Source organism: Cupressus sempervirens, chromosome 4 (assembly GCF_028749045.1).
Source record: "Cupressus sempervirens isolate cs-2001-9-10 chromosome 4, ASM2874904v1, whole genome shotgun sequence".
NCBI classification, from domain to species: domain Eukaryota; kingdom Viridiplantae; phylum Streptophyta; class Pinopsida; order Cupressales; family Cupressaceae; genus Cupressus; species Cupressus sempervirens.
The window spans coordinates 466,737,955-466,763,646 of record NC_143121.1 but is presented as its reverse complement, the minus strand read 5'-3'; positions in this window follow the sequence as shown (position 1 = coordinate 466,763,646).

The window sequence follows — 25,692 nt, the reverse complement described above, 5'->3', positions numbered from 1 at the left end:
CCATTGTATGTGTGCTAAGGGGTTCTTAAATCCCTCAAGACACACATTATGTGATCAAATAAGCCAAAAGGGGTTAGAGGGTATCCTAAGGGGTCCCCAAACCCCTTAAGACACATATTATATGTTTGAATGGGTTAAAATAGGTAATAGGGTACCTAAAGACACCATTTGACCCATTCAAACCATTATATGTGTGCTAAGGAAACCTTGGACCCCTTAAGACACAAATCATGCGACCCCTTTTAAACATTTGATTGTATTATGTGTGGTAAGGGATCCTTAGCCCCATTAGGACACACATAATGTGATTGAATGGGTCAAAAGAGGCTATAGAAGACAATATAACCCCTTTTGACCCATTCAATCATATTATATGTGCTAAGGGGTCCTCAAATCACTTAAGAGACATATTATATGATCTAATGGGTGAAAATAGGTCATGCAAGGTACCTTATGACCTCTTTGAACCCATTCAAATGATTATATATGTATTAAGGGGTCTTTGGACACCTAAATATATACATTATTCTTTCAAATGGGTTGAAAGGGGTCATAGGGTACCTTGTGATTCCTTTTGACCTATTTAAACCATTATTTGTATTATAATGTATTTTTAGACACTTTAAGACACATTATACTATCAAGTGGGTCAAAATGTGTCATAGGGTACCCTATGACCTCTTTTGACCCATTAGATTTTTTATATGTGTGTTAAGGGGTTCAAGAACCCCTTCATACACACATTATGTGATCAAATGGGTCAAAAGTTGTGATAGAGTACCCTAAGACACCTTTTGAGCCATTCAATCACATTCTGTGTGCTAAGGGGTCCTCAAATCCCTTATAACACACATTTTGTGACTTAACATAGGTTAAAAGGGGTCCTAGGGTGCCCTATGTTGCCTTTTGACCAATTCAAACCATTATATGTGTGCTAAAGGGTCCTCAGACCACTTAAGACATATTATGTGATTAAATGGGTCAAAAGGGGTCATATGGTATCCTATAACCCAATCAAACCATTATATGTGTGCTAAGGGGTCTATAGACCCCTTCAAAAAAAATAAAGTGGGTCAAAAGGGGTCATAGGGTTTCCTATGACCGCTTTTGATCCACTAGATCCTTTATGTGTGTGCTAAGAAGCTTTAGGACCCCTTAAGACATACATTGTGTGATTATATGTGTAAAAAGTGGTCATAGGGTACCCTATGGCCCCTTATAACCCATTCAAACCATTATGTGTGTGTCAATGCATTCATAGACCCTTTAAGACACATATCATGTGATTAAATGTGTTAAAAGGGGTCATAGGGTACTTGACCCCTTTTAAGCCATTTTATCATATTATGTGCTCTAAGGGGCCCTCTATGGTACACATTTGTGATCAATGAGTCAAAAGAGGTCATTGGATGCCATATAACCCATTTTGATATTTTCAAACCATTGCAATAAAATGGGTTGAAAGGGGTCATAGGGTTTCCTATGACCTCTTTTGACCCACTAGATCTATTATATATGTACTAAGGAGCTTAAGGACCCCTTAAGGCATACATTGTGCGATCGAATGTGTAAAAATTAGTCATAGGGTACCCTATGACCCCTTTTAATCCATTCAAACCATTATATGTGTGCCAGTGTGTTCGTAGACCCCTTAAGACACATATTATGTGATCAAATGTGTTAAAGGGGGTCATAGGGTACCCTTTGACCCCTTCTAAGCCATTTTATCATATTATGTGTTCTAAGGGGTCCTCTAAGGTACACATTTGTGATCAAATGGGTCAAAAGGGGATGATTTTCCATGCCTAATGGTATACTCATTAATGAGGGCAATTATCATATTGGAAATAAATTGTGCACTTTGATAAGTTACTATTTCCTTAGGGATTCCAAATCTATTGAATATTTCTTCATACAAAATTCTGCAACATTATTATCCCTAGCATGTTTCATAGGTTTAGCCTCTACCCATTTAGTAACATATCAGTGAAAACTAAAATTTATGACTCACCATTTGATGAAGGCTCTATGGGTCCTACAAAATCAATTCCCCATTTTTCAAAAGGTGTAACAATGACCTATGGCTGCAAGGGCATTTCATTATATTTGGTAGGTCTTCCCATTCATTGGCATTGGTCACACTTTTTAGTATACCTTTCTGCATCCTTGTGTAGAGTTAGTTAGTAGTAACTTGTTATTATTTTGAATATTTTCCTCTTTACTACAAAGTGTCCTCCACATGGTTCATCATGAAATGCCTGAAGGATGTCATATATTTCATCTTCCCTTATAGCATCTACAATTAACCTGATCAGGTCTTGTATAAGACATACACCCAACAATCCAAAAAAAGTTGAAACTTTTCTTTGCTAAAAGTATTCTCTCTTTTGGGAAAAAATGAACTAGTGTTTTTCTCATAGTAAGATAATTTGCAATATCAACATACCATGGGTTTTGTGCTAATATAGAGAGCACATGTTCATTCAAAAAGATTTCATCAATTCATGTAGGATCTTCTGGAACATGTAAGAAAGAAATAGAATTAGCTACTACAATAGATTTTCTTGACTTGTCTAATATGGTCAAATCAAATGCTTGCATGAGTAACATCCAAAGAGCCAATCTTCCAAAAATAGTAGGCTTATTGATCAAATATTTTAGAGAAGAGTGATTTGTATGCACAAATATTTCATAACTTTTTATGTAGCATCTAAACTTATTAAGTGCATAGATAACTGCAAGTAGGTCCTTCTCAATGAAAATATAATTGAAAATTTCCCCTTGCAAACTATTATTGATATAATATATAACATGTTCTATAGTTCCTTTCCTTCCCAAGTCAACTCCTATGCCATAATTTGAAGCATCAATATATACATGTAATGATAGGCTCCAATTATGACCTTGAAACACAATTTTTGTAGTCAAGAATTCCTTTAATTATTGAAATTATTTATCATACTCCAAATTCCATGAACAATTAGAATCCCTTTTCAAGAGATTGCACAATGGAGTTTCAATTTGATTGAAGTCTTTAATGAATTTCCTCTAGTAACCAATGTGCCCAAGGAAGCTTCTAACATATTTTTTCTTATCAGGGGTTGGTAATGTGGTAATCACTTCAATCTTAGCTAGATCAACTCAAATTCCCAAGGAGGAGATGTAGTGCCCAAAATAACTCCTTCCATCATCATATAGAATTTTTAACCTTTTAGAGAAAGATTATATTTTTGATATCTTTTGACAACCTTCTCTAAGTTAGCTTGTGCCTCTTCAAAGGTGGACCCATATGAAACAAATTCATCCATATAAATTTACATCCAATCAAAAAATATATCATTAAATATGCTGGAATTACATCTCTTTGAAAAGTAGAAGGTGCATTGCATAGACCAAAAGGTAAAACTAAATAGGAAAATTTCCCCAAAGGATGGGTGAACACAGTCTTTTCTTGATCCTCAAGTGCTACCTTTATTTGAGTATAACCACTAAATCCATCTAAAAAGGAAAAATACTTCTTACTAGCCAAAGTATAAAGAACTTGATCAATTTAACAAAATGGAAAATGATCCTTCTTAGTTGTTGAATTCGATTAGCTCTAATCCACACAAATTCTCTATTTACCCCCATTTTTAGGTACTATAACCAAAGGAGAAACCTATTAACTTTCAAAATTTGGAAAAATGAAACCCGTGCTTAACAATTTTTGTGATTCAATTTTCACTATATATCTTAGCACTAGATTGATTCTTCTTTGTGTTTGTCTAACATGTTTGTAATTTGGACTTATATAGATCATATGGGTACAAAATTTCAGATCAAGGACTTTCATGTTAGTATAGTCCCATGAAAATGCTTTTTGATTTTTTGTAGCAACTTAAGAAGACTATGTTGGTGGATTGGAGAAAGACTTTGATGACATTCAATTCTTTCCTTGTTCTGACTTCTATTTTGGATACTTTTTCTAACATGGCTACTTCAGAAAGAGTATAGGAGTGAAGCTCATGATGTAGCAATGTATGAAGAAACAAAGGTGCCTTAGAAAAGTGAGGTGCATTTGGGGGTGGAAGGATTTTTTCTAAGGAACAATGTTTGTTTTGACATAGTGGAAAGTGTAGGATTTGAGCAAATAAGCCAATAAACTCCACAAAGCCTTCGAATCCCTACATGCAAAAACCTATCACAGAAGAAAAAGACGAGAAGAGGCAAGGGTTTTGCTAAAAAATGAAGATAGAAGAAAAGTTGCTCTCAAATGAAAAATGCATAAGAAATAATGAAAAAAGTACAATTCTCAACCTTATAAAGGTGAGATAGAAACCCTAAACTAAAAAGCTAGGTTGCACATTATTAATTAATAATTAATTAATAATGCACCTAAATGAAGCTTAAGTAACTACAGTAATAGAAACTTATATAATTAAATCAATATGATTTAATTAATAAGTATAAATGAAAAAATACTCTAATAACCCCCCCTTAAGCTGAAAGCAAGGAGTAAGCTTACCTAGCAAAGAAAAGCTATGAAAGCAAAAAACAAGTGGGTCCCGGTAACAAGGCCTAATCAGGTACCCAGTACAAGGAAATCTCTATAAACTGGAGTAAAGGAGAAAACTCAGTGGGAAAAACCCCTCCAAAAAGAGATATAATGACTTCAAGAGACTCTCTCAAAGCCATAAGTACAATGCATGACTTTAACCCCCCCCCCCCCCCCCCCCCGTGAGAGAGGGTCAAGGCTCCAAAGCCCCCCCATAATGAAAGAACCCCTGGATCAATGAACAAACCACTGTGACTCCAGTGCAGAGGAGTGAAAGGTAGTTGACACTGTAGAGGGAACCTCGAAAGCTGAGGTGTCACTAGAAGGCCGAGCTGATGCTCAAAGGAGTAGACATGAGGATCCTGAAAGGGAATCCCCAATGTAAGTGGTTTGACAGGTGTGCTAACACTGTCATCAAAGAGGAGATGAATATCCTCTGTAGAATCCTCAACAACTGCACTTGGTGGCTCGATGAATGGAGCTGGAGGATCAAGCAGTGCTGAAGAAGAACTCTGCTAAATAGAAAAGAGCTCAAGAGGAGATGGCAAGGCAGTCACAACAGTAGTCTCAGGAACCACATAGAGGTTCAAGAAACCTGACTGTACCACATGGTGTTCTCTCAAAGGAGGAGAGTCGTGCTCTGGCAAAGGTGGATGAAAGTGTGAAAAGGAGTAGAGACGAGTGGAAAGATCAACTTTCCCTGTAGCAACAATACCTCCTGTCATACTATCTCGGATGAAAACTAAATCTGGAGTGAACTCAACTGTCTTCCCGGACCCACTGTGAGAAATCTGATAAATCGAGAGAAGGTTTGCAGATAGAGATGGAACACATAATACATCATTGAATGTGCCATCCTGAATGCATATAGTGCCTTTCCCACAGACTTTCATAACAGTGTTATTCCCAATGATAATATGGGGAATAGGAGAAGCCCTAAAAGAAGAGAAGATCTGTCAAGAAGATGCCATATGGTGAGAAGCACCTGAATCCAGTATCCAAGGAACCTATGAAGGGAATGTGAAAGAAGCCCGCAATGCATGACCCTTTCCAAGATCCTGTTTAGCTGTAGGATTGATAGAAGAAGACTGATAAGCAGACCCCTGTGAGCCAGAAGAGGATGGAGAGGAAAGAATGCTCTTCTGAAGAAGAGCTTGCAAATCCGCTATCTGTTTCTCATAACCATCAAACTTCTTCTAATAACAAAGTGACTCATCATGTGTTCCCTTCTGACAATAGGAACATGTAGGTCTCTCAGTCTTCTGTTTCTCCTTCTTAGAAGAAGATGGTGGGCCAGTAGAGTGCTGAGAAGAGGAATCTAATAATTGCTTCGTCTTCTATGGGCTCTAAGGTGGCTTGGCAATCAATGCCTATAACTGTGAATTTGTAAGAGAATCCATACTAGTGAGCTTTGATTGCTCACGAGTCAACCGGTCACAAAAAATCTCGAAATAGGGCATAACATGTCGTGCACCTAGAGCATCCATAGTGGAGTAGAAGGTAGAAGTGAAAATCTGATAAGGTCCTCGAAGCTTGGACAGTATCAGAAAGATACACTCATTATCAAATTTTTTCTTTCCTGCAACCTGTAACATAGATCGAAGAGACTTGAATTTCACCAAGAAATCCTCAATGCTAGTGAATGATTCAGGAATCAAGGAGGTAAACTCTGCATCTATCTGTAGAATCCTAAATTGATTCATTGTGCCAAATAAGGTTGAAAACTTGTCCCACATAGCCTTGGGTGTGTTCAAACCATCCAGGTGAAACAATAACCCCTCTGAAATATTCATTGCAACGAGGCCCATTGCCTCATCCATTTTATTGCACTGCATAAGAAGCTCATAAGGCCTCTGTAGAACTAGCTGAGCTGCATCGAGACATGACCATAACCCCTTTTCCATAATCAATCTAGTCATCTATCCTTTCCAAGTATGGTAGTTGTGTGGTGTAAGGTAGGCGACATAGGAGTCCCCCATTGAGAGAAGAAGATGAAAGTAGAAGGGTCTTATTCTAAATTAAAGTACAAAAAAGAAAGTGCCCCCCCCACAATATATAATGATATCCCTCAAATACCAAAGAAAACAACTATAAAAAGTATAAAAATTGAGAAAAGAACCTGGATTTCGGATGAAGAGAAGAGGGAAATAGAAGTCTCTACTTCAACATTAAAATTGGAAGCTCAAATGAACTCAAAATGAAATGAAACCAGTACCATTGTCTCTGTCTCTAAACCAGCTTTCCGAGACTTCTTTTGGATTGGAAAAAGACCTCCTTATGCCCAAGTTAAGGCGAAAAAACCAACTGCAGGTCCAAGAAGGGAGCTCTCTAAAAAAATACAGGCATGCGAAAAAACTTGACGGCCGTATGGCCGTCAACAGCCAGTCACCGAGAAAAAACTCAGTTGCCAAATTGATGACATCATTGGTCAATTAGATGATGTCACGCTGAGACTACTGCAGGTGGCAGCGCCACTAGAGGAGGTTGTGCTCGGGCGGTAAATGCTGGTGGCACTGCCTGCAGTGGTGGTGGTGGGGCGGAGGCTGTGCCGCAGGTGGTTCGCTGGCTGCGGCTGAGCTCCGACTGGGCACGGGTGGCGCTTTGATGGCTGCGGGGTGGAGCCAAGGCAGAGTGGCCCTAAACTGTGTTTTTTTAAATTTAACAAAAAAAAAAATGCCTGCGTGAAGGAGGCCGTACGACCCTGCTGGGCTAAAATTTTTTGCCTCCCGGAGCAACATTGTCCAAATCAGACAAATTTTATATGGAAATAAGGGTTTTGACGCCTTCTGAATCCATCCGCGATATCCGTTTGGACTCAACCTGCTCCAAAAAATAGTGACCCCCCTATTTTCTCAAAAAATACCCAAAAAATTCCAGATCTATTTTGCCAAACCCTCGTTCTCCTTTTTCTCCAAATCACGAACAAGCTACAACAGATCTGGCTCTGATACCATGTAGGATTTGAGCAAATAAGCCAATCAAATCCACAAAGCCTTCGAATCCTTGCATGCAAAAACTTGTCACAGAAGAAAAAGACAAGAAGAGGCAAGGGTTTTGCTAAAAAATGAAGACAGAAGAAAAGTTGCTCTCAAATGAAAAATGCATAAGAGATAATGAAAAAAAGTACAATGCTCAACCTTATAAAGGTGAGATAGAAACCCTAAACTAAAAAGCTAGGTTGCACATTATTAATTAATAATTAATTAATAATGCACCTAAATGAAGCTTAAGTAACTAGAGTAATAGAAACTTATATAATTAAATCAATATGATTTAATTAATAAGTATAAATGAAAAAATACTCTGATAGAAAGTGTGTACTGTACTCATTGGATAAGATGGTTGTAATGATATCATCATCTTCTTGTGAGATCATAAATGGATTCCTATCAATTACCATAAGTTGGCTGACAAGGCTAATTTCTAGCTCATTGTGACCTAAATTAGGCCATATGGCTTTAATATCTTATAAGAGTGGTTGAGCAGGGGAATACAAAGTTAATTTCTTCATGTTCATTCTATTATATATTTTAATTTTTCTATAATGTCAAGCTATAAAAGAACTAGCAATGGCTAGCCATGGTCTTCCCATAATGATAAGATAGCCACCCAAGGTATCTTTGGGGTATAAAATGACAAAAAATACTAGATATTCCTAGGAATCTACTATCAACATTATATCTTCAACCAATCCATCAGGTTTAATAGTAGAGCTATTAGAAAGTTGAAAGATTGTGGGGTTTTCTCTTAGGCCAATGATATTTAGGTCAGATAAAACCTCCTTTGTCATGACATTAATTGATACTCCCAAGTCAACTAAGGCATTTAGAACATGAAACCCATTAGTAAAAATAGAAACAATAGGGCTTCCATGATCTATTTATTTAGGGATTGACAACTTATGCAACATCAAGTCTAAATTGACACATAACATGAACTATTTGAGGATCATTTCTTTCCCTACTAGGTTGTTTAATAGAAGCTTCTCTAATGGCCTTAGTGTATGTTGGAACATCTTTAATAGCATCCATAAATGCTATTTTGGTAGTCATTTACCTCAACTAATTACAAAGCTCTTTTATATCCATATTTTGAATAGGGATAGTAGGGTAAAAGCACAAACCTATGTCACTTTTTATAAAGAAATGAGATATCAGAATGCGATAGTTCAACATTAATGACAAAAAAATGGTATTTGTGTTCAGAATTTGAAGATGATGTAAACTAATGAAATGTGTAAAATTGGATGAATTTTATGCCTATAATTTTTTAAAAAATCTTGAGTAAGAATTTATTCACTTTCTTTTATTTTAAAGTCCCTTTTTCAACTATAAAAAATATACGGTGTAGTTCCCGTCAAATAAGTATATGCAAATGATGTTTTTTTGTTTTGATTTAAAATTATCTTATAGATGACATGTATAGCTAGTGGAAAAAAATATTATTTTTGATTTATATTTTCTTTGTTATAAGTACTCAAACTCGACCTTATCAGAATCCAATAGTTTTTCCTTCCCATCAAAATTTCACTATCAAACCTACACCTTCTTGAAAAAAATTAAATATTCATGAAGAGGACTCTCTCCTCTAGAGATAAATATAAGTTTTGAATTTTTTTGATACGATTTACTATTTTTGTTCCTTCTTTGAGGGAGCATTTTTTGAAATGTTGAAATATCGACTTATAATATTTTGAGATTATAACATATTATAACTAATCAAAACACTCAAAAATTTATATAATGATGATATTGAATTTGAGATCTATAAAAGTGTATTTTTAGTTTTTAAAACAAAAAGAGTTTTGATAGAGAAATTAGATTTGGCCAAAACAGGTTTTGGTATCCTAAATGATCACATAGATCTGTGTTTTTACCTAGCAGGGTTAGCAAGCCTCTAAGGAAAGGATGGAGTTTTGACTACTAGAATGGATGATGGATCAATTGCTATAGAAGGAGATGATAGAGAAGAAACATCCTCATTTTCAATAGGAGAGTCATTAGTAATCACTTCTATAATGATAGGACCTCTAGGTATAGGAAGAGATGTCCCTGACCACAAATGTATGCCATTAAGAGTAATAGAATAAGTTTTTTTCTGGTTAGGTTTCTTGCATTTAGGATTTAGATTAGGTTGGGAAGGAAGATGGGTTTTCTTTAGCTGATTTTTATTGTCTATAAGAAGAGGCAAAATTATAGCTTGCTATTGAGGTGGAAATATTATGGCCTGCTAGTTAGGCTAATTAGTTCCCCACTGAGGTGACTATTGCTAATTACCTTGTGAAGGCTTCCATTGATTGGATTTTTACCAAGGCTATTGAGGCTTATGCCATTTATTATTTTTTCAATTTTTATGAGGTCGATTCCATTATTGGTTAGGTTTCTTCCATTGAGTAGATGGGGGTTATTTCCATTAGTTATTCCATGGAGGTTGGGGTTGATTAGATCAACTATTATTCCAATAGAACCTTGATGGCCAAAATTCTAGAAATATTGGTTTTGGCATTGACTATTATTATAACTAGAATTTTGCAAATGGGTCTTAAAGAATACCTTGTATTTGGGCTTGATGCTTGCATTGAGCAACGTAGAGTACATCCCCATTCCCATCTATGACTTTAAATTCAGTAGGCATTTGATGGGCCTCCAAGTTGGCCAACATCTTTTATTTGAAATTTTGCTTCTTTTCTCTATAGTGTGGGCAAATTTCAATGATTATAGCTTTAGCTTCCTCAATCTTTCTTTTATCTTGCATGGTGTTCACTTGAGTAGAAACATTATTTATAATCTTCTTAAAATCATATAAAAGATTGGAGAGCTCCATCTTTGATACTCTAGAACCATTGATTTTACTAGATGCAGACCTAACTCCTCTTCCTTTCTTGACAATTTCCCTTGAATAATTAAGGCATATTGTTTTAATTATTGGCCAACTCCTTTGAGTAATATCACCTCCTTCCATAAGGTCAAATTCTTCAATACTTTCATCATCAAAATATTTTAAGAATTTTTTTTTTTGAGATTTTTCATTCAACTGATGTTGAGTGTTCCTTTGTAGATTGAATATGAACCTAGAGACATAGTCTTCTTATTTATCATCCTCTTTTTATGAAAATTTAAAAATGTCACCCCCTTTCATATAATAACCTCTGCAATAATCCTTGTACTTTGTAAGAAAGAAATTCTTCATTGCATCCTAATCAGTTCTACAATATTGGCACCCAACCTCATAAACCATCATAAGGATGCCTCCTTTAGAGTAAATGGGAAAAAATTCAACTTATGAGGATCAATTATATAGTCATAACTCTAACATAAGATATCAAACTCAAAGAAAAAGGTTTAAGGGTCTTCATTAATAAGACCATAGAATTTTGTCAATGCAGAAGAAGGAATGCTATTCAATTATTTTATCTTTCTCACTAGGCATAAGAAAGGGAAAGGTAGGCTAAGCCATTCTTGGTAGTGGAGGTGGTATTGTATGACTTGGTTGGTAGAGTACAAGAGCTAGATGGTTGTCTTGATATTCTAGTTTAGTAAAAAGATCATTCATGTTGAATGATCCTTCAGAAGATGGTGGTGAAGGAAATTCTTCTTGGGAATCATCAAATGGGTTTTTAAATGGTGGTTCTTCTTCAATAGGTTGGTTTACTTCTTAGTCTTCAACTAGGGGATCTTTTGGCTCAATGTATACAGTTTCTACTATTTCAAAGGGGTCATTTTGAGGAAGGAATCTCCAAATATGGTCTCTTCTTCTATGCATAAAAAGAAAATGAAAAAAAAAACTTCTATTTTATGGAAATTTAAAAAATAGCCCTTGAGAAAACCTCAAGTTGACATCATCCCTAGAAATGATACTAAAAATGCTTGAAAAATTAATTGGTTTGGAAACTAGGGCTTATAATTATTGTTTATGGACAAGACACCCTTAAGTAGGAATCAAATAACCCATTGAAATAATTTATTTTAACAATCAAGGATGTATACTTGAAATGATATCTATGAAGGATATGATCTAAACCTTCCTAGTTTCCATTACTAATCCATTAAAAAGGAAATGTTGAGCTAATGGGAATGTTGAACTTAAATATAAAATTGACCAACTAATCTATTGTGCAAGAATTGAAATACAAACATGATACTACTTTGTTTGCCTATGCTATAGGAACAACCAATAGTTCTATTACATTATGCCTGCAAGAGTAAAAAAGTTTATCTATTCTAAGAGAAATGGAAAATTACCTTTACTAACTAAATCCACTCATTAAGTGGCCCCTCTTGGATGAGAAAATGAACAAATATCTAGGATAAACTGCTAAAGACTAGCAATGCCATTTTATTGATATCATAACCATCATCGCATATAACTGTAACAACATAACTATATTAATCACTAGTGTTGGATTAAAATTGACTTCATGACTAACTATTAAAGTCTAATCAACAACTTATTTATAAAATCTACAAAAAATAAAACCTCCTTCATCTAAGATCCTTCAATAGTGAGGACTTAGTACAAACTCTAATAACGCACATTAATTCAAGACATGTTCATTGAGAAAGCCTTCCACAAATATAGCATGACATGATTATGGATTTGCACATGGATAGTTTACAATTGCATTGACCCAATCTTTCAATGAATTGTTTGGATGTGGCTACCTCATGAGTTTGTCATAATTCTTTTGATTGTGCTTCCTTGGTTCCTTCTTTACTTATTTTTGCAAGAGGTTAGTGCACATACTTCATTTTCAAACATATATCCACTTCAATAAGTCATGGAAATTATATTAAATGTACACAACTAATCTTTTCTCACAACATATGTCTACAAGAACCTACCACATTAAATATTTTAAAGGAAGAAAGCAACATTTCCATCACTATACACACAAATGATTTCATTTGTTAAGCATTAGTTCTAACTATATTATTATATTTATAAAACCATAACATGTCTTCAAAAAAAATAGTAGAGCTTAGTAGGTTTATGTAGAATATCCAAAAAATAGTCTTTTGAAATTAAGGGTAAAAGCGCTCCAAATAAGGTCATAAAAACCCATCAAAACTAAATACTAATGTATGGTCCCACTAGGTGTCTTGACTAGAAAAATGACCTTGGCACCATTCAACATTTTTGTTCACATTATCTATCTTTTTACCTATACATAATTTATATGAAAGTTGAATGATTTCAAAAAAAATAGTGTGAGTGAGTGAGTGAGTGAGTGAGTGAGTGTGTGTGTGTGTGTGTGTGTGTGTAATTTCATATTGTTAGTTCATGCTTTATACATGATCTTTTTCCATCATGCTCCCATTTTCCATGTCCACTTTCAAAGAAGTTACATAGAAACTTAACATTTCTTCTAGCATGTTGCATGATGAACCAATTAAAGGCTTTTGCACAATTAAATTGTCCTATGAGCAATAAGTTGTACATGCACATATGTACATGTGTACATGCAATGTATCATTAAATATAACATTTATGAAATCAAAATTAAATAAAAATCATAAAATTGTATGTACATGTAAGTTGTAGTTTTGATTTTGAATAACTAAAATACACATGTACTAACCTGCACAACCACAAGACCAAATCTAGTTCTTTGAAACATTTATCCCACAATTTCTAACATCTTCAAAATACATTACAAATAAATAGGCCAGCTAGTTTCTATCATGAATTTTATTATCACTAACAGAAATGAGCCTCCTTGATGGTAAAAAGTTCATTTAGGTCACAAATTTCTATACCATTCAAATCAAATTGTGTGTATTTGTCCATTCCTTGTGCAAATTGTGACTTTTAGAATGATAGTATTGATCTTGAAGCTCTGATTAAGGGGATAATGTATCTAGCTCTTAGAGTAATCTACAATTGAAAGAATACAACTAGATGAAAAATAGTTTTGGTAATTATAGAATTATTTAACTTTCTATCATGCACCATGAAAATGTTGGATTGGTGGATATATAATTGAACAAATTTTGGTCATAAAATCATTGTAAGGAAATTCACTCCTTCAATATATTCTTTGTGTGGATTCATCTCTAGTCTTAGTTTAGTATGTGTCATATTAAAATATCTTCCATGAAACTTGCATTGAATCATTAATGTTTTCCTTCTAAAGTCAAAATTTACACAAATATCCATGATCTTCACATTAATTTTTTTATATATTGTACATTGAACTCATTTGAATCTTCTAATTTATCACATAATATAGGCTTCACAAATTTTATTGCACTTCTAGAGATGACCATAACTAGATTAATTGCTGCCATAATTTTTTTATATGATTGTAAGTATAGATCAAACTCAACATGATTTTGAGAAAAATAATTTTTACATACCTTATTTATGCATACAAGAAAAGGATGCAAGGTCTAAAACATTCTCTGACATTTTTTCACATTTGGAAATTCTTGGTTGAATGCTTTAAATAATTCACTTCGTATTATATCTATTAAATGTTTTGGATATTTAATTTTGGCACCTGTCCCTTGATCTTGAATTTGTATAGTATCATATCTATTGGAAATAATACTAGAGCATGTGGTCTAATGTTTAATGACCAACACGTCTTCAAAATTATGTCTTAAGGAAGACTTCAAATATTTACCCAATTATTCTCAATCTTCTCCTCCAACATAGTTCTCCTCCTAATATATTTTTGAATAGTTCTTATAGACATTTTTAGTAAATCAAAGATTGCATGTACTTTTTTTCTTTGTGTCAACTTTCTACTAGATATTGTAGCCACCAACACTCCATGTATAGTACTAAAATTGCCTTCTCGAGTTATGTTATCAATTTTATTTAATGCATCTCACAATTTTTGAACTATTATTTTATTAACATTATACACATAGTTTTTCTTGTTATCAATACCCAACAACTCCAAAACAAGGACCATCTCTCTTCTCCTAATTAACTTGACAAATAAATATACTTTCAATACTCGTCCCATTTTTTTTGCTATTTAGTTTAATGGGACTTCAAATATCATATATTGAAATGAAATTTGACTAAAATATAGATCCTCATTCATATCTATGAAAATTCCTGTGCCAAATGATATGTCTGTAACTTGAGAGCTACTAGTTTCTTCCTCTACTTGAATTTCATCCTCTTGAATATTAGCACTCTCTTCATGAACTTTAATAGGATAGTTTTGATTACATACTGTATGACCTTTCATTATTTCATATCTTACGCAATCATATTTCCCTCATCTACCCTTTTTTCCCCATTAAATACTTTAATCTACAAAAAAATGATTGCAGTTTAGGAAACTAAATATAATAATGTTTCAATTTAAATAAATTAAAGTATAAAAATAAATTGGAAATAAAAATATACCTTATTAACGATCCTTCATAATCCTTTCCAACTTGACCCAAAATATGATCAAAAGCATTTCCAAAAAAGATTATTTTCCAAAAGTTAGATAAATTTTTGCTGATTATTTTGATTAAAAATGATGAAAAAATAATTTTATTTATTTGAGCATAAGGGCTTGGTCACCATGCGACTGCATTTGGTCAGTCTTGCATTTGGCCAACCCAGGTTTGGTAAAACTAGGTTCAACCAAGCTACTTCTAGCTAAAACTACTTATGTGGTATCCTATGTGGCAGCCACACAAGAACTTTTTTTGTTTATTTTTGAAAATTTGACTTCAAAGCCAATTTCTCTATCAGAATTAAAATTTCTTCAAAAATCTAAAATATCTATTTGTAGATTTTAGAGTCAAGATTATTGTTGTATAAACTTTATAGTATTTTGAATATTTATAATACATTATGATTTGAAAATATTGCAACAAATACTTTAAAATTTGAAAAGATGTTACTTTAAAAAAAGGAAACAAAACAGTAAATTATGTCAAAAAAATAAAATCTATATACATAACACTAGAGAATAAAGTCCTCTTCAAGAATATGCAATTTTGTTTCAAAATAGTGTAGATTTGATAGGAAAATTTTGATAGAAAAAAAAATATTAATTTCTTATAAGTTTGATTTGACAACTTATAACATAAATGGTATGCAACAAAAATAAAAATAAAAATTTGTGCACTATCTATACTTGTCAACTATAACATATTCCAAAATCAAGGAAAAAAAATATCATTTGCATATATTTGTTTGGTGAGAATGAAAATCTATATTTTTAACATTTTTTTAAAATTAAAAAAATTAACTTCAAAAATCAAAATTCTTACTCATTTACAAAAAACTGTAGAACTAAAACTTCATCCAACTATACACATTTCAACAATTTATATCAACTTTAAATTCTAAACACGAATTTCACTTTTATGTCATTAAAGTTGAATAATTTGTTTGTTGTTTTCCTTTTCCTTAAAAGGTGACATGTGTTTGTTATTTAACCCTTCAAATATTTCTTGACACAAATATTCTCTTCAAGTTTTTGTTTCCCATTCTACAAATCACCTACTATTTCCAACCATGTTTCTCCACTATTTGTCTTCTTTAATAATAAATCATTTGCATATTTACTATTCAAATCATAAGTCACAACTTCCTAACTAAAAACCTCACATATTACTTCATATATTTTCTCCTTCAACACAACACATGGATCGAAAACAATATCCTCATGAAAATCTAACAAGTTTAATTTTTCACATATCAGTATAATAAATTATTCCTCAGTAACTACAACTTTGCATTTTGAGACATTCATAACTATTCTTGTCCTGATTCCTTCAAGTTTATCTTTATTAACTATTTCTCTATTGTTGCAAATTATACCCATAAATTAGTTTCTTTATTATTATTTCCTATATATTGAAACATATTCTAATTCTTCTACTATAACTTCTTCTTCATTTTCAAATGGGCCTTCATCCTCTTTAATACACACACCCCTATTTAATACACATGCTACCTATCTCCTCTTTTTCATTTCCTAAAATCATAACTTGATTAGGAAAATCATTCTTTTCCAAGTACATTCTTCTTGCAAATATATTGAACACTTATTGGAGTTCTCTTTTATCCATTCCACCTAATACTTATACCCCCGCCGACCCAATTTTTAATTTTTAATTTATCAATATACTACACTAATCCCCATCCTTCTTTTTTGGGATAACCCTTTGCACTCATAATCATAATCAACTTTCATGTCTCTTCGTATTCACTTTTTTGTCCATATATTGGTAAACCCATAATAGTGATTTGCACTTTTTCACCTAAATGGACACTGAACTGTTTATTTTTAAAAACATTTCCACTTTGCATGCAAATTATTGTTAAATAGTTGTCAATTTTTTGAGACTCTTCCTTACTTCAAATTTTTTTTACCTCTTCTTGACCATCTACTTCACTCTCTTCTCACCCACTAGTCCTATTTTCTCACTTTCTCACATTCACTAATCTATTAGCATGCTCAATACCTCCTACTCTAATACTATTCAAGTGATGGTCAACATCCACATCCCCAAAAAAACATAAATCACTTATACCCTTAGAGTGGAAAGAACTAAGATACCAAATGATAAGGACTCAACCAATCAACTGATGAAACTTGTCTCACTCAATTCAAGTGATAAGAACACATAATAATAAAAATGCAATGGCTAATTAACAAGAACTTCACAAGGTCACCAACATTTAGAAAACCAATATAAAATAGCTTATTATATTCCTTGCAAACCAAGTTAGAGATTACAAAGTATCAATTATTGGTCGTATTCCTTATATTCACTCCTAAAATGCATTATTCCATCATGTTTACTCTTTTTCAATGGCTTGTTTTAGACAAGTTTCTCCACCATCTATTGGTTTCAACTGAAAAATTTTTACTTGAGAAAAAAATAACAATTATTTGATAGTTTTTATAGTTTATATTATGCAATATATCCACAAACTCTTTTCTACATTCAAAGTAATGCCTCTTTATTTGCATGTATATACCCTCCTTTGTGATTTTTTATCTTTCTTCCACTTCAACATTTCTCATCATTCCCTCCTGACAACTAAATAAAAAATGTACCAAACCAAAATTAGAACAATGATTTCAAAAATGTAATAAGCAAGCAAGAAAATTATTAATAACCAAATGCTCTTACATCAATTTAGGATCTAATATGACATAATTTGCAATATTATAATGAGAAACACATGCTAATATAAGATTCTAAAATCTATGGTCATAGCAAAATTGCTTGCAAAAATTTATTCATTAAATTTACTCCCCAAGCCTTGACTAAATCATTAAGAATTTTCATCCATTATAGAGAATTATCCAAGATCTCACCAAAATGCTATGAAATTTAATCCATTAAATAGAATTACCCAAGCTTTATCAAGTTATTGCAAAAACTATTCCTCTTATTTTTACTATATTTTGGAAATATCTACAAAAATCATTTGCAAATAAATAAATGTTTTTTTACACAATCATTTTCAAATATATATTTCTCCTTATAATCTATCTATATTTTTTCCCTATCAAAAGAAAAAGCATGTTATTTTAGGTGTCCAACATATTTTATGATTGTAATGAGTTCCAATAAAATTTGTTGAATGCCACTTACTAACTTTAGTGGTCTCTATATGAGAGTACCACTAACATGTTCTTGGTCAATTTTGAAAATGGTTTTCCACATTCATGGTGGAGTACTTATTTTATATGTATAAAGTTATATGGTATAGTTTACTTTATCCTTTTGTTTTGATAGTATTTTATATGTATAAAGTTATATGGTATTTTAAATAGTGTTATTCCACAATATTTAGTTATTTCTTATCATCCCTCTATTTATTTTTCATGATTAAAAAATAAATTAAAAGTATTATGAACATAAACCTTATTTTTATGATTGTGAGACACTTATAATTAAAATTTGAATAAGATAAGTTGTATCAATATTTCTTCTCTATACTTGAAATGTTACCTCTAAAATATTTTTTCATATTTGAAATTAAGTCTCCTCATACCATTTGAAGAACCACTCATCATTTAAATTAGTTTTCTTATTTATTAATATGGCATTAATTATTATGTAGAGTAACAAATTAAGTTTAACTACTTTGCTAGAATTATCTATTCAAATTGTTTTTATAATTATGTTGGACAATATATGTAAATAGATATATGATAAATTCCTATATTAGATTTTTAAAAGATTCTATTAGTTTTTTTCTTAAATAATTTCATAAATATAATGTAAAATAAGGTAGGCAGATTTTGGAGATCATCTTGTGGTGGGGTGGTGACTTGGTTGCATTGTTAATGGTGAAATCACTTGATTCTAATTCCTAAAGTAGTGACCTAGTTGCACTCATATTTGTTTGACCCAAATACATGTATTAATGTTAATTAAGGCCCACCTTGATGGTCATGCTAAAGATTTCATATGGTAGGAAGGAGGGTTTCTCCATAGATTAATGGAAGAGGAAATATTGATGCCTTAGTTTTCTTAGTGGTTCAAAGCTCAAGCCAAAATCAACTATCACCAATCAAAGAAAAGGTTGAGAAAATTTTAAATAATTATTCTTTTGCATCCCAAAATATAGTATTTATCACTTCTATATATTTGGTTAGCTTTATTATGCCACCAAAGTTTCCTTTCAATGGATGAAGTCTTCCACCGTGGAAAGAATGATCTCTATCATACTTTTTGTATATTCACTTGTATATTCGATGAGATTTATAATCATTTCCTTTTTTTTTTTTATAATGAATTTAGCTAATGTATTTAGCGAAATCAATGGCCTTATACTATGTTTTCTATACATACATGCATGATTTTTTATGTTAAGATTGGGCAAAAATTCATTTATGACATAGTTGACACTATCATGAATATAATCAAATACAAAGTATCAAAGACATTGGTTTACTTCAATGCTTTGATTCGAAGCCCTCTAGGACTTAAATATGTTGGTCCTTTTTGATCTTATAATATTATTTTCAATCATGATGTAGGTGTTTTGATAGAAATTAGATACTCTCAATCAAAAGTTCCCAAGAAAATCTTTTAAACCAAATAATTTTGGCCAGGTACTTTCGATCGAATGTACCCAATTAGATAGTTTTAATTGAAAGGCCACAAGATTTCTCTGATTTTCATGGCTTCCACGCTCAATTAGCATGTTCAGATGCAACAATGAAGACATGTCATTTTGCATGACACGAGTACTTGAAACAAGATTGCTAATGATTGTAGGTTTGATACATTTTGAGATTTTTAGGTATATATTTTTGACATCAAGTGCATATAGATTTATTATCTGCAAAAAATAGTAAACAAGAGAATTAAAATTCATAAATATAATCCAAATCTCTATGGGAGAGAATAAATTTTAAAATTAGGCAAATATACAATATGTTACATGCTTCAAAAATAACATATATGAAAATTAGAGTTTGGTCAACTTTAAACATCAATAAAACATAAAATACTAAAGATAATGACATCAAACCAACTCCATGATCTATGTTAACTCTCTAAATTCATATAAAAATAAAAATTGCATATAAAAAATAATATCACTATTTAAAAATTATTTTTTTAACAACATACCTATATATATATATATATAAAGTCATATTTAGTATAATTATAATTATAATATATCATATTATTTCGTTGTCGTGTTATAACCCTCTTATCCGACTTAGTGTATGGATAGCTCTTCAATTTAAGAAAAGCTGCAATGTACATTATTACTGGAGAAGAGCTCTCTTCGCTTCCCTATCTCTTTCGTAGCTACAACTCTCTAATACGGTATTATTATTTATTTTGTGTAGTGCCATATTCTTCACCATTACCCTAGAATTGTCTATTCTAGCTATTATAATTATGTAGTCAAAGAAATGCATGATAGTTTCAGCTTGCCGGGATAAAATGCCAATTCCATTATTTCAGCCGTGCTTTGATAATTTGCTCACAGTTTATGTCAGGGAAGCTTCACTTCAAGTCACATTTATACCCCCGCTTACAATTTGAAATCACAATTCTCAAAGACTATTTAAAACTAAACTTCTGTTGTCTTCCAAAACTGCAAATGAGGAATTGATATGGGAGTTTCTAAATCAAACATGACCTAAAACAAAACTATGAAAAACATATTGATGGTCGACAGTTGGTCGTTCTCTCAAAGTTCATCCTATCATAATTTTGAATCACTTTCTATAATTCATCATCAATAACATTTTAAATAAAATCCTGTAATCCACATTGACCGACGTTTGAAATCACATTCATTGTCGGACGCCAACCACACCCTACACAAAATTTTCAGTGCATATCTTCTTGTTATATCTGACACATACTCTTTGTTTTGGGGTCTCCACCATATAATTCGTTCTGTGCGCCCAGCAATATTATAGTTTGCAGATGATAATAACCAGCATTTTCATTATAGTTTGTAGAAGATAATGCTCAGTACTATTCTATTTTGGAGGATGACGATGCTAAAAACTTTGCACGGGCTTTGCAAGTTGCACAAGATTCTAAAGATATTTTGTAGTAAGGTGGTGAAGGAGGGGAAACGTGTTGGGCTTATGAGGTATGACCTGCAACCACAAGCCAAAACAGGATCACCAAGAAGCTCAATTAAATAGATGATAGAGAAGAGGTCAGTTTGTTTACCTCAAATCGAGCGGTGCCGAACATTTGGGGGCAGGGAAGATTTGTGGACTGTGGTGAATGTTGTGAATAGCGCCATAACTTTCTATCCTTTGGGAATGAGATAGCCTCAGATATGAGTATTGAAAATTTATTAATATAATATAAGTTATATTAGATGAGGCTGAAACAAAGTATTAATATAATATAAAAGCAGAGCTAAGTAAATTTTGGTGGTTATCCTTGTATTCTACATTTTAAACTATTTCTTTGAAGGGGAAGAGATAATATCAGAAGACCTTTCGACCGATTTATATATATATGAGACAACCATGTGCTTTGCTTCAAAGAAATTTGACATTGAGCAAATAGGTGCTTGCAAAAGTAAAGATACAATCTAAAGCACAAATGCTTTTTACTCAAATTACTTGTAAAATGTGAATTGATATGTAATAAAAACTAAATTATTAAATTTCTTAAATCTAAAAATTTTAGATTGAGAGGAACTCTAACATTATTGTTAGGTGCCTCTTTGGCAAATCCCCACCTATATGGACAATTGAGAACATTATCAAAAAAGAAAAATGTATTATTGACATCTTTGATTAAGTCACCATAACACATACCTATTGGGAGGCCAACTTGGTGGCTGATTGGATATCCAACGTAGTGGTCTGTATCGAGGAAGTGTTATTATGGCAAGATAATCTAATTTTCAAATTTTGATCTTATGGAGATAACAAAGGCAGATTTGACACATAGTATCATGGAAAACATACATAAGAATGGTGGAAATGATAGGTAAAGGTAATGATTTTTGTAATATTATCAACCTAACACAAAGGTGGTACACCTTATTGAGTAATTATTACTCACACATTTTATGGGTTATTTTAGGGTCCTGACTTCTACATTTATGTGATCAAAGGCATTTCAATTTTGGTTTTTGGTAAAACTAAGAAGGCTCATTATAGGAATTACAAAGAGATGGGTAGTTCTCTAAAATGTCAAGAACCAAGCTTGTGTAAGGAATGAAAGGAGCTTTCATTTGTTCGGGAGTAGTTGGAGAAAGGTGGGGCTACCATTCAAACTTTGAACATGATGTAGTACAAGGTAGAAGAATCCCCAAAAGGAGATACCCAAGCCCCCAACAAATAACCAAAAAATAGAATATAAACAACAACATAGAGATTTAGATCCAAAAACAACACCAATTTTCATAATAGAATCATAAATTTTTTATCCAACATGCCCATTTGTAAGGCCTAAATCAGGTTATGGCAAAATACAAATCAATTACTGGCAAAATACAAATCAATTACACTAGTAATTCGACAATACCTCACAAGATCAAAACTCCTAGCTATCCTAGATCCAAAATCTAATAGAAAACCCCAAGAACAATATAAAATTATGCTCGCAAGACACCATGTAACCTTCTTATTTCCCAAGACCACACTTAGCTACTAGCTTAGCTCAGCTTTGCTCCTCCATCTTCCTAATGTTGAAATAAAATGACCCAAGAAGAGACAAGACCCCCTACTTATACTAAACCAAGGTACAAGTCAACCTAACATAAAAGACATCAAATACACACCACATTAAATACACCCTCAAGCCACAAGTCATCTTGGAAACATATATTAATGACATGAAAATAGCTAAAGACATAGAAAAAACCCCAAATTTACAATATATAACTAATTCATATGACAACATGAAAGTACATGTCCTTAGGAATAGGCCCATGTGCTATCCAACTATCCAAATTTAAGAACACACATGCCAACTTTCATAGATCAAAGCACGTGGAAACAATCTCTAAAGTTTTCCAGTAAATTGGGAATATGCAACCAACAATCACCAAAATAGCTCTAACTTCAAGATGATCACTCTAATCATCATATGCACTTAGGAAAAGGTTCCCCAATATGTCTTCAATATATCTCTAACTAAACTAACTATAAGTCCACCATTTTGAGCTCAACTCCCCTACATATAGGATTGCATAGTACCCTAGGATACTCTTGCATCAGACACACTAGCTACAAAGAAAGATGTTCTCAATAGCTGAATGAGCATATTTTAGGATTCAACATATAAACCTCAAACTGATTATTCACATACATTTCCTCCACCATATTAGCTTGCACATTCTTTCCTTTGTTCTTCTTCTATAGATCATTTCTTGCAACAAACAATTGTTCTTTCTCCTTACTGGCATCCTTCCTTGGTGTACCATAGGTCTCATTTCCATGCTGATGTCTAACCCTTTTAGAATCCTTCAACTCAACTCATCTACCAAAGCATAGGTTCCTTGTATTGATCTCTACATTGTGCAAAGGAATCATGGAAATTTTCCTACTACTCTTCTCAACAATAATCACATTCTTGACACAATCATGCACGACTCTACTATTATACTACTAAGGTCTACTAAGAAATATATGACAACTACATATCCACAATTTCACACAATACTTAATCAACATACTATCCAATCTAGAAATTAACAAGACATCAAGCTCCCTTAATTCCAAACCATATTTATCTTGTAGCCAACTAATCCTATAAGGACAAGGATGTCTTACTCTCTTCAAGCCAAGTTTCTAGACCATCTCATCAACAACTAGGTTATTATTACTACCATCATCTACAATCACATTCTAGCATTTACCTCTAGACTTACAATGATTCCTACACAAATTCTAACTTTGACAAGGTTCCAGTGTCTTCTTACTAAGAAACAATCATTGGATCAACAAATTATCCCCCTTGGGCTCATTTACTGAATCCAAATTCTCATTCACCTAAAAAACTCTTTTATCACCAATGTTTCTATCAACATTGGGACATTAAAAATGTCTATGTCCTTCTTCACCACATTTGAAACAATAACCTTTAAACACAACCTTGTTTGTTCTTCTCTTTTTCTCAATAGGTTTTGGTTCATCTTCAACAATTTTTTTATCCTTCTTAGAGTGTTCCTTATTTTCCTTCCCTCAGGAGCTGCCTTGATGTTTTCTCTTCAACTTTTCTTATACCCTTAGACCATACTAATAAAAAACCTCAATATTCAACATACCAATCTCATCCTGTATATTGAATCTAAAACTATTAATAAATCTAGCAATGTTTTCTTTAGAAAGTTTTCTATTCCTAGACTAAATAGTCAAATTGAAAAGACTCCTCTCTATAATCTTTCATAGACATATCCTTCTATCTCAAATTTTGCAATCTTTTAAAAACTTAAGTTCATAATTTTAGTAGGTTTGAATTTAGCCTTCAATTTCATCACCATCAATCTCCATATAGTGATTTTCATTTTACCTTCCTCTTCTCCATCTCTCTACAACTCTTTCCACCACAAATTAGTATGTCCTTTCAACTTTGTCTATGCCAGCCTCACTTTGAGTGGATCTCTAATATCCTCTAACTTAAATTAGTCTTCTAATTCACAAATCCAATTAATCAAGTCTTCACTATTCAACATACTTGAGAAATTAGAAACATCCATCTTATGCTTTACCTTCAACTAAGATCCAGATCTATCTAACTGACCAATTAGATGTCTTCCATAGGTCTCTCCATGTAATAAATTCTATCTTCACTACTAGATGCAACACCTTCAAAGTATTCAACACCTTCCTCATAACCATCTTTAGTGTCCAGATTCCTTATCACACCAGCAATAGCCCTCATGATCTCATTCTTTGAAAAGTCCATCTCAGAATTAAAATTTGATCTAACCTTCTCCAAAATCCTAGATTCTATAGCATCACAGAGATTATCAATCATGCTAGGGTCTAATATTCTTGTAGGCATCTTCTAGGATCTTTGCAAACCCAAAACAACAAATCCAAAAGATCGACCAAATCCAAGCTTCAAATGATTTGATATCACTTGATGTAGTACAAGGTAGGATAATCCCCAAAAAGAGATGTCCAAGCCCTCAAAAAAAATCACATAATGGAATATGAACAATAACACATATATTCAGATCTAAAAATAATATTGATTCTCATAATAAAATCATAAGATTTTCATCTAACATGTCCAACTGTAAGGCCTTCTAGGTTATGAGAAAATACAAAGACATTACAATAGTAATTTTGCAAGACTTTGTAATATAGAAACTCCTAGCTATCCTAGATCCACAATATAATAGAAAACCCCAAGAAGAATATAAACTTGTGCTCACAAGCCACCAAGAAAGCTTCTTGTTTTCCAAGCCCACACTTAGCTACTTGCTCTACTCAACTTTGCTCCTCTTAGATACTCCATTTTTCTCATGTTGAAAGATAATAACTAAAGACAAGACAAGACAAGACCCCCCCTACTTGAATACTAAACCAATATAGAAGTCATCCTAGCATAATTGACATTAAATACACCTTCAAGCAACAAGTTAGTTTAGCATTAGATATTAAATAAATGAAAAAACTAAATAATTAAGGCAAAACTAAAGTTTACAATGCATGAATAACTCATATGGAAACATGAAATTACATACCCTTAGGAATAGATCCATGTTCCATACAATTATCC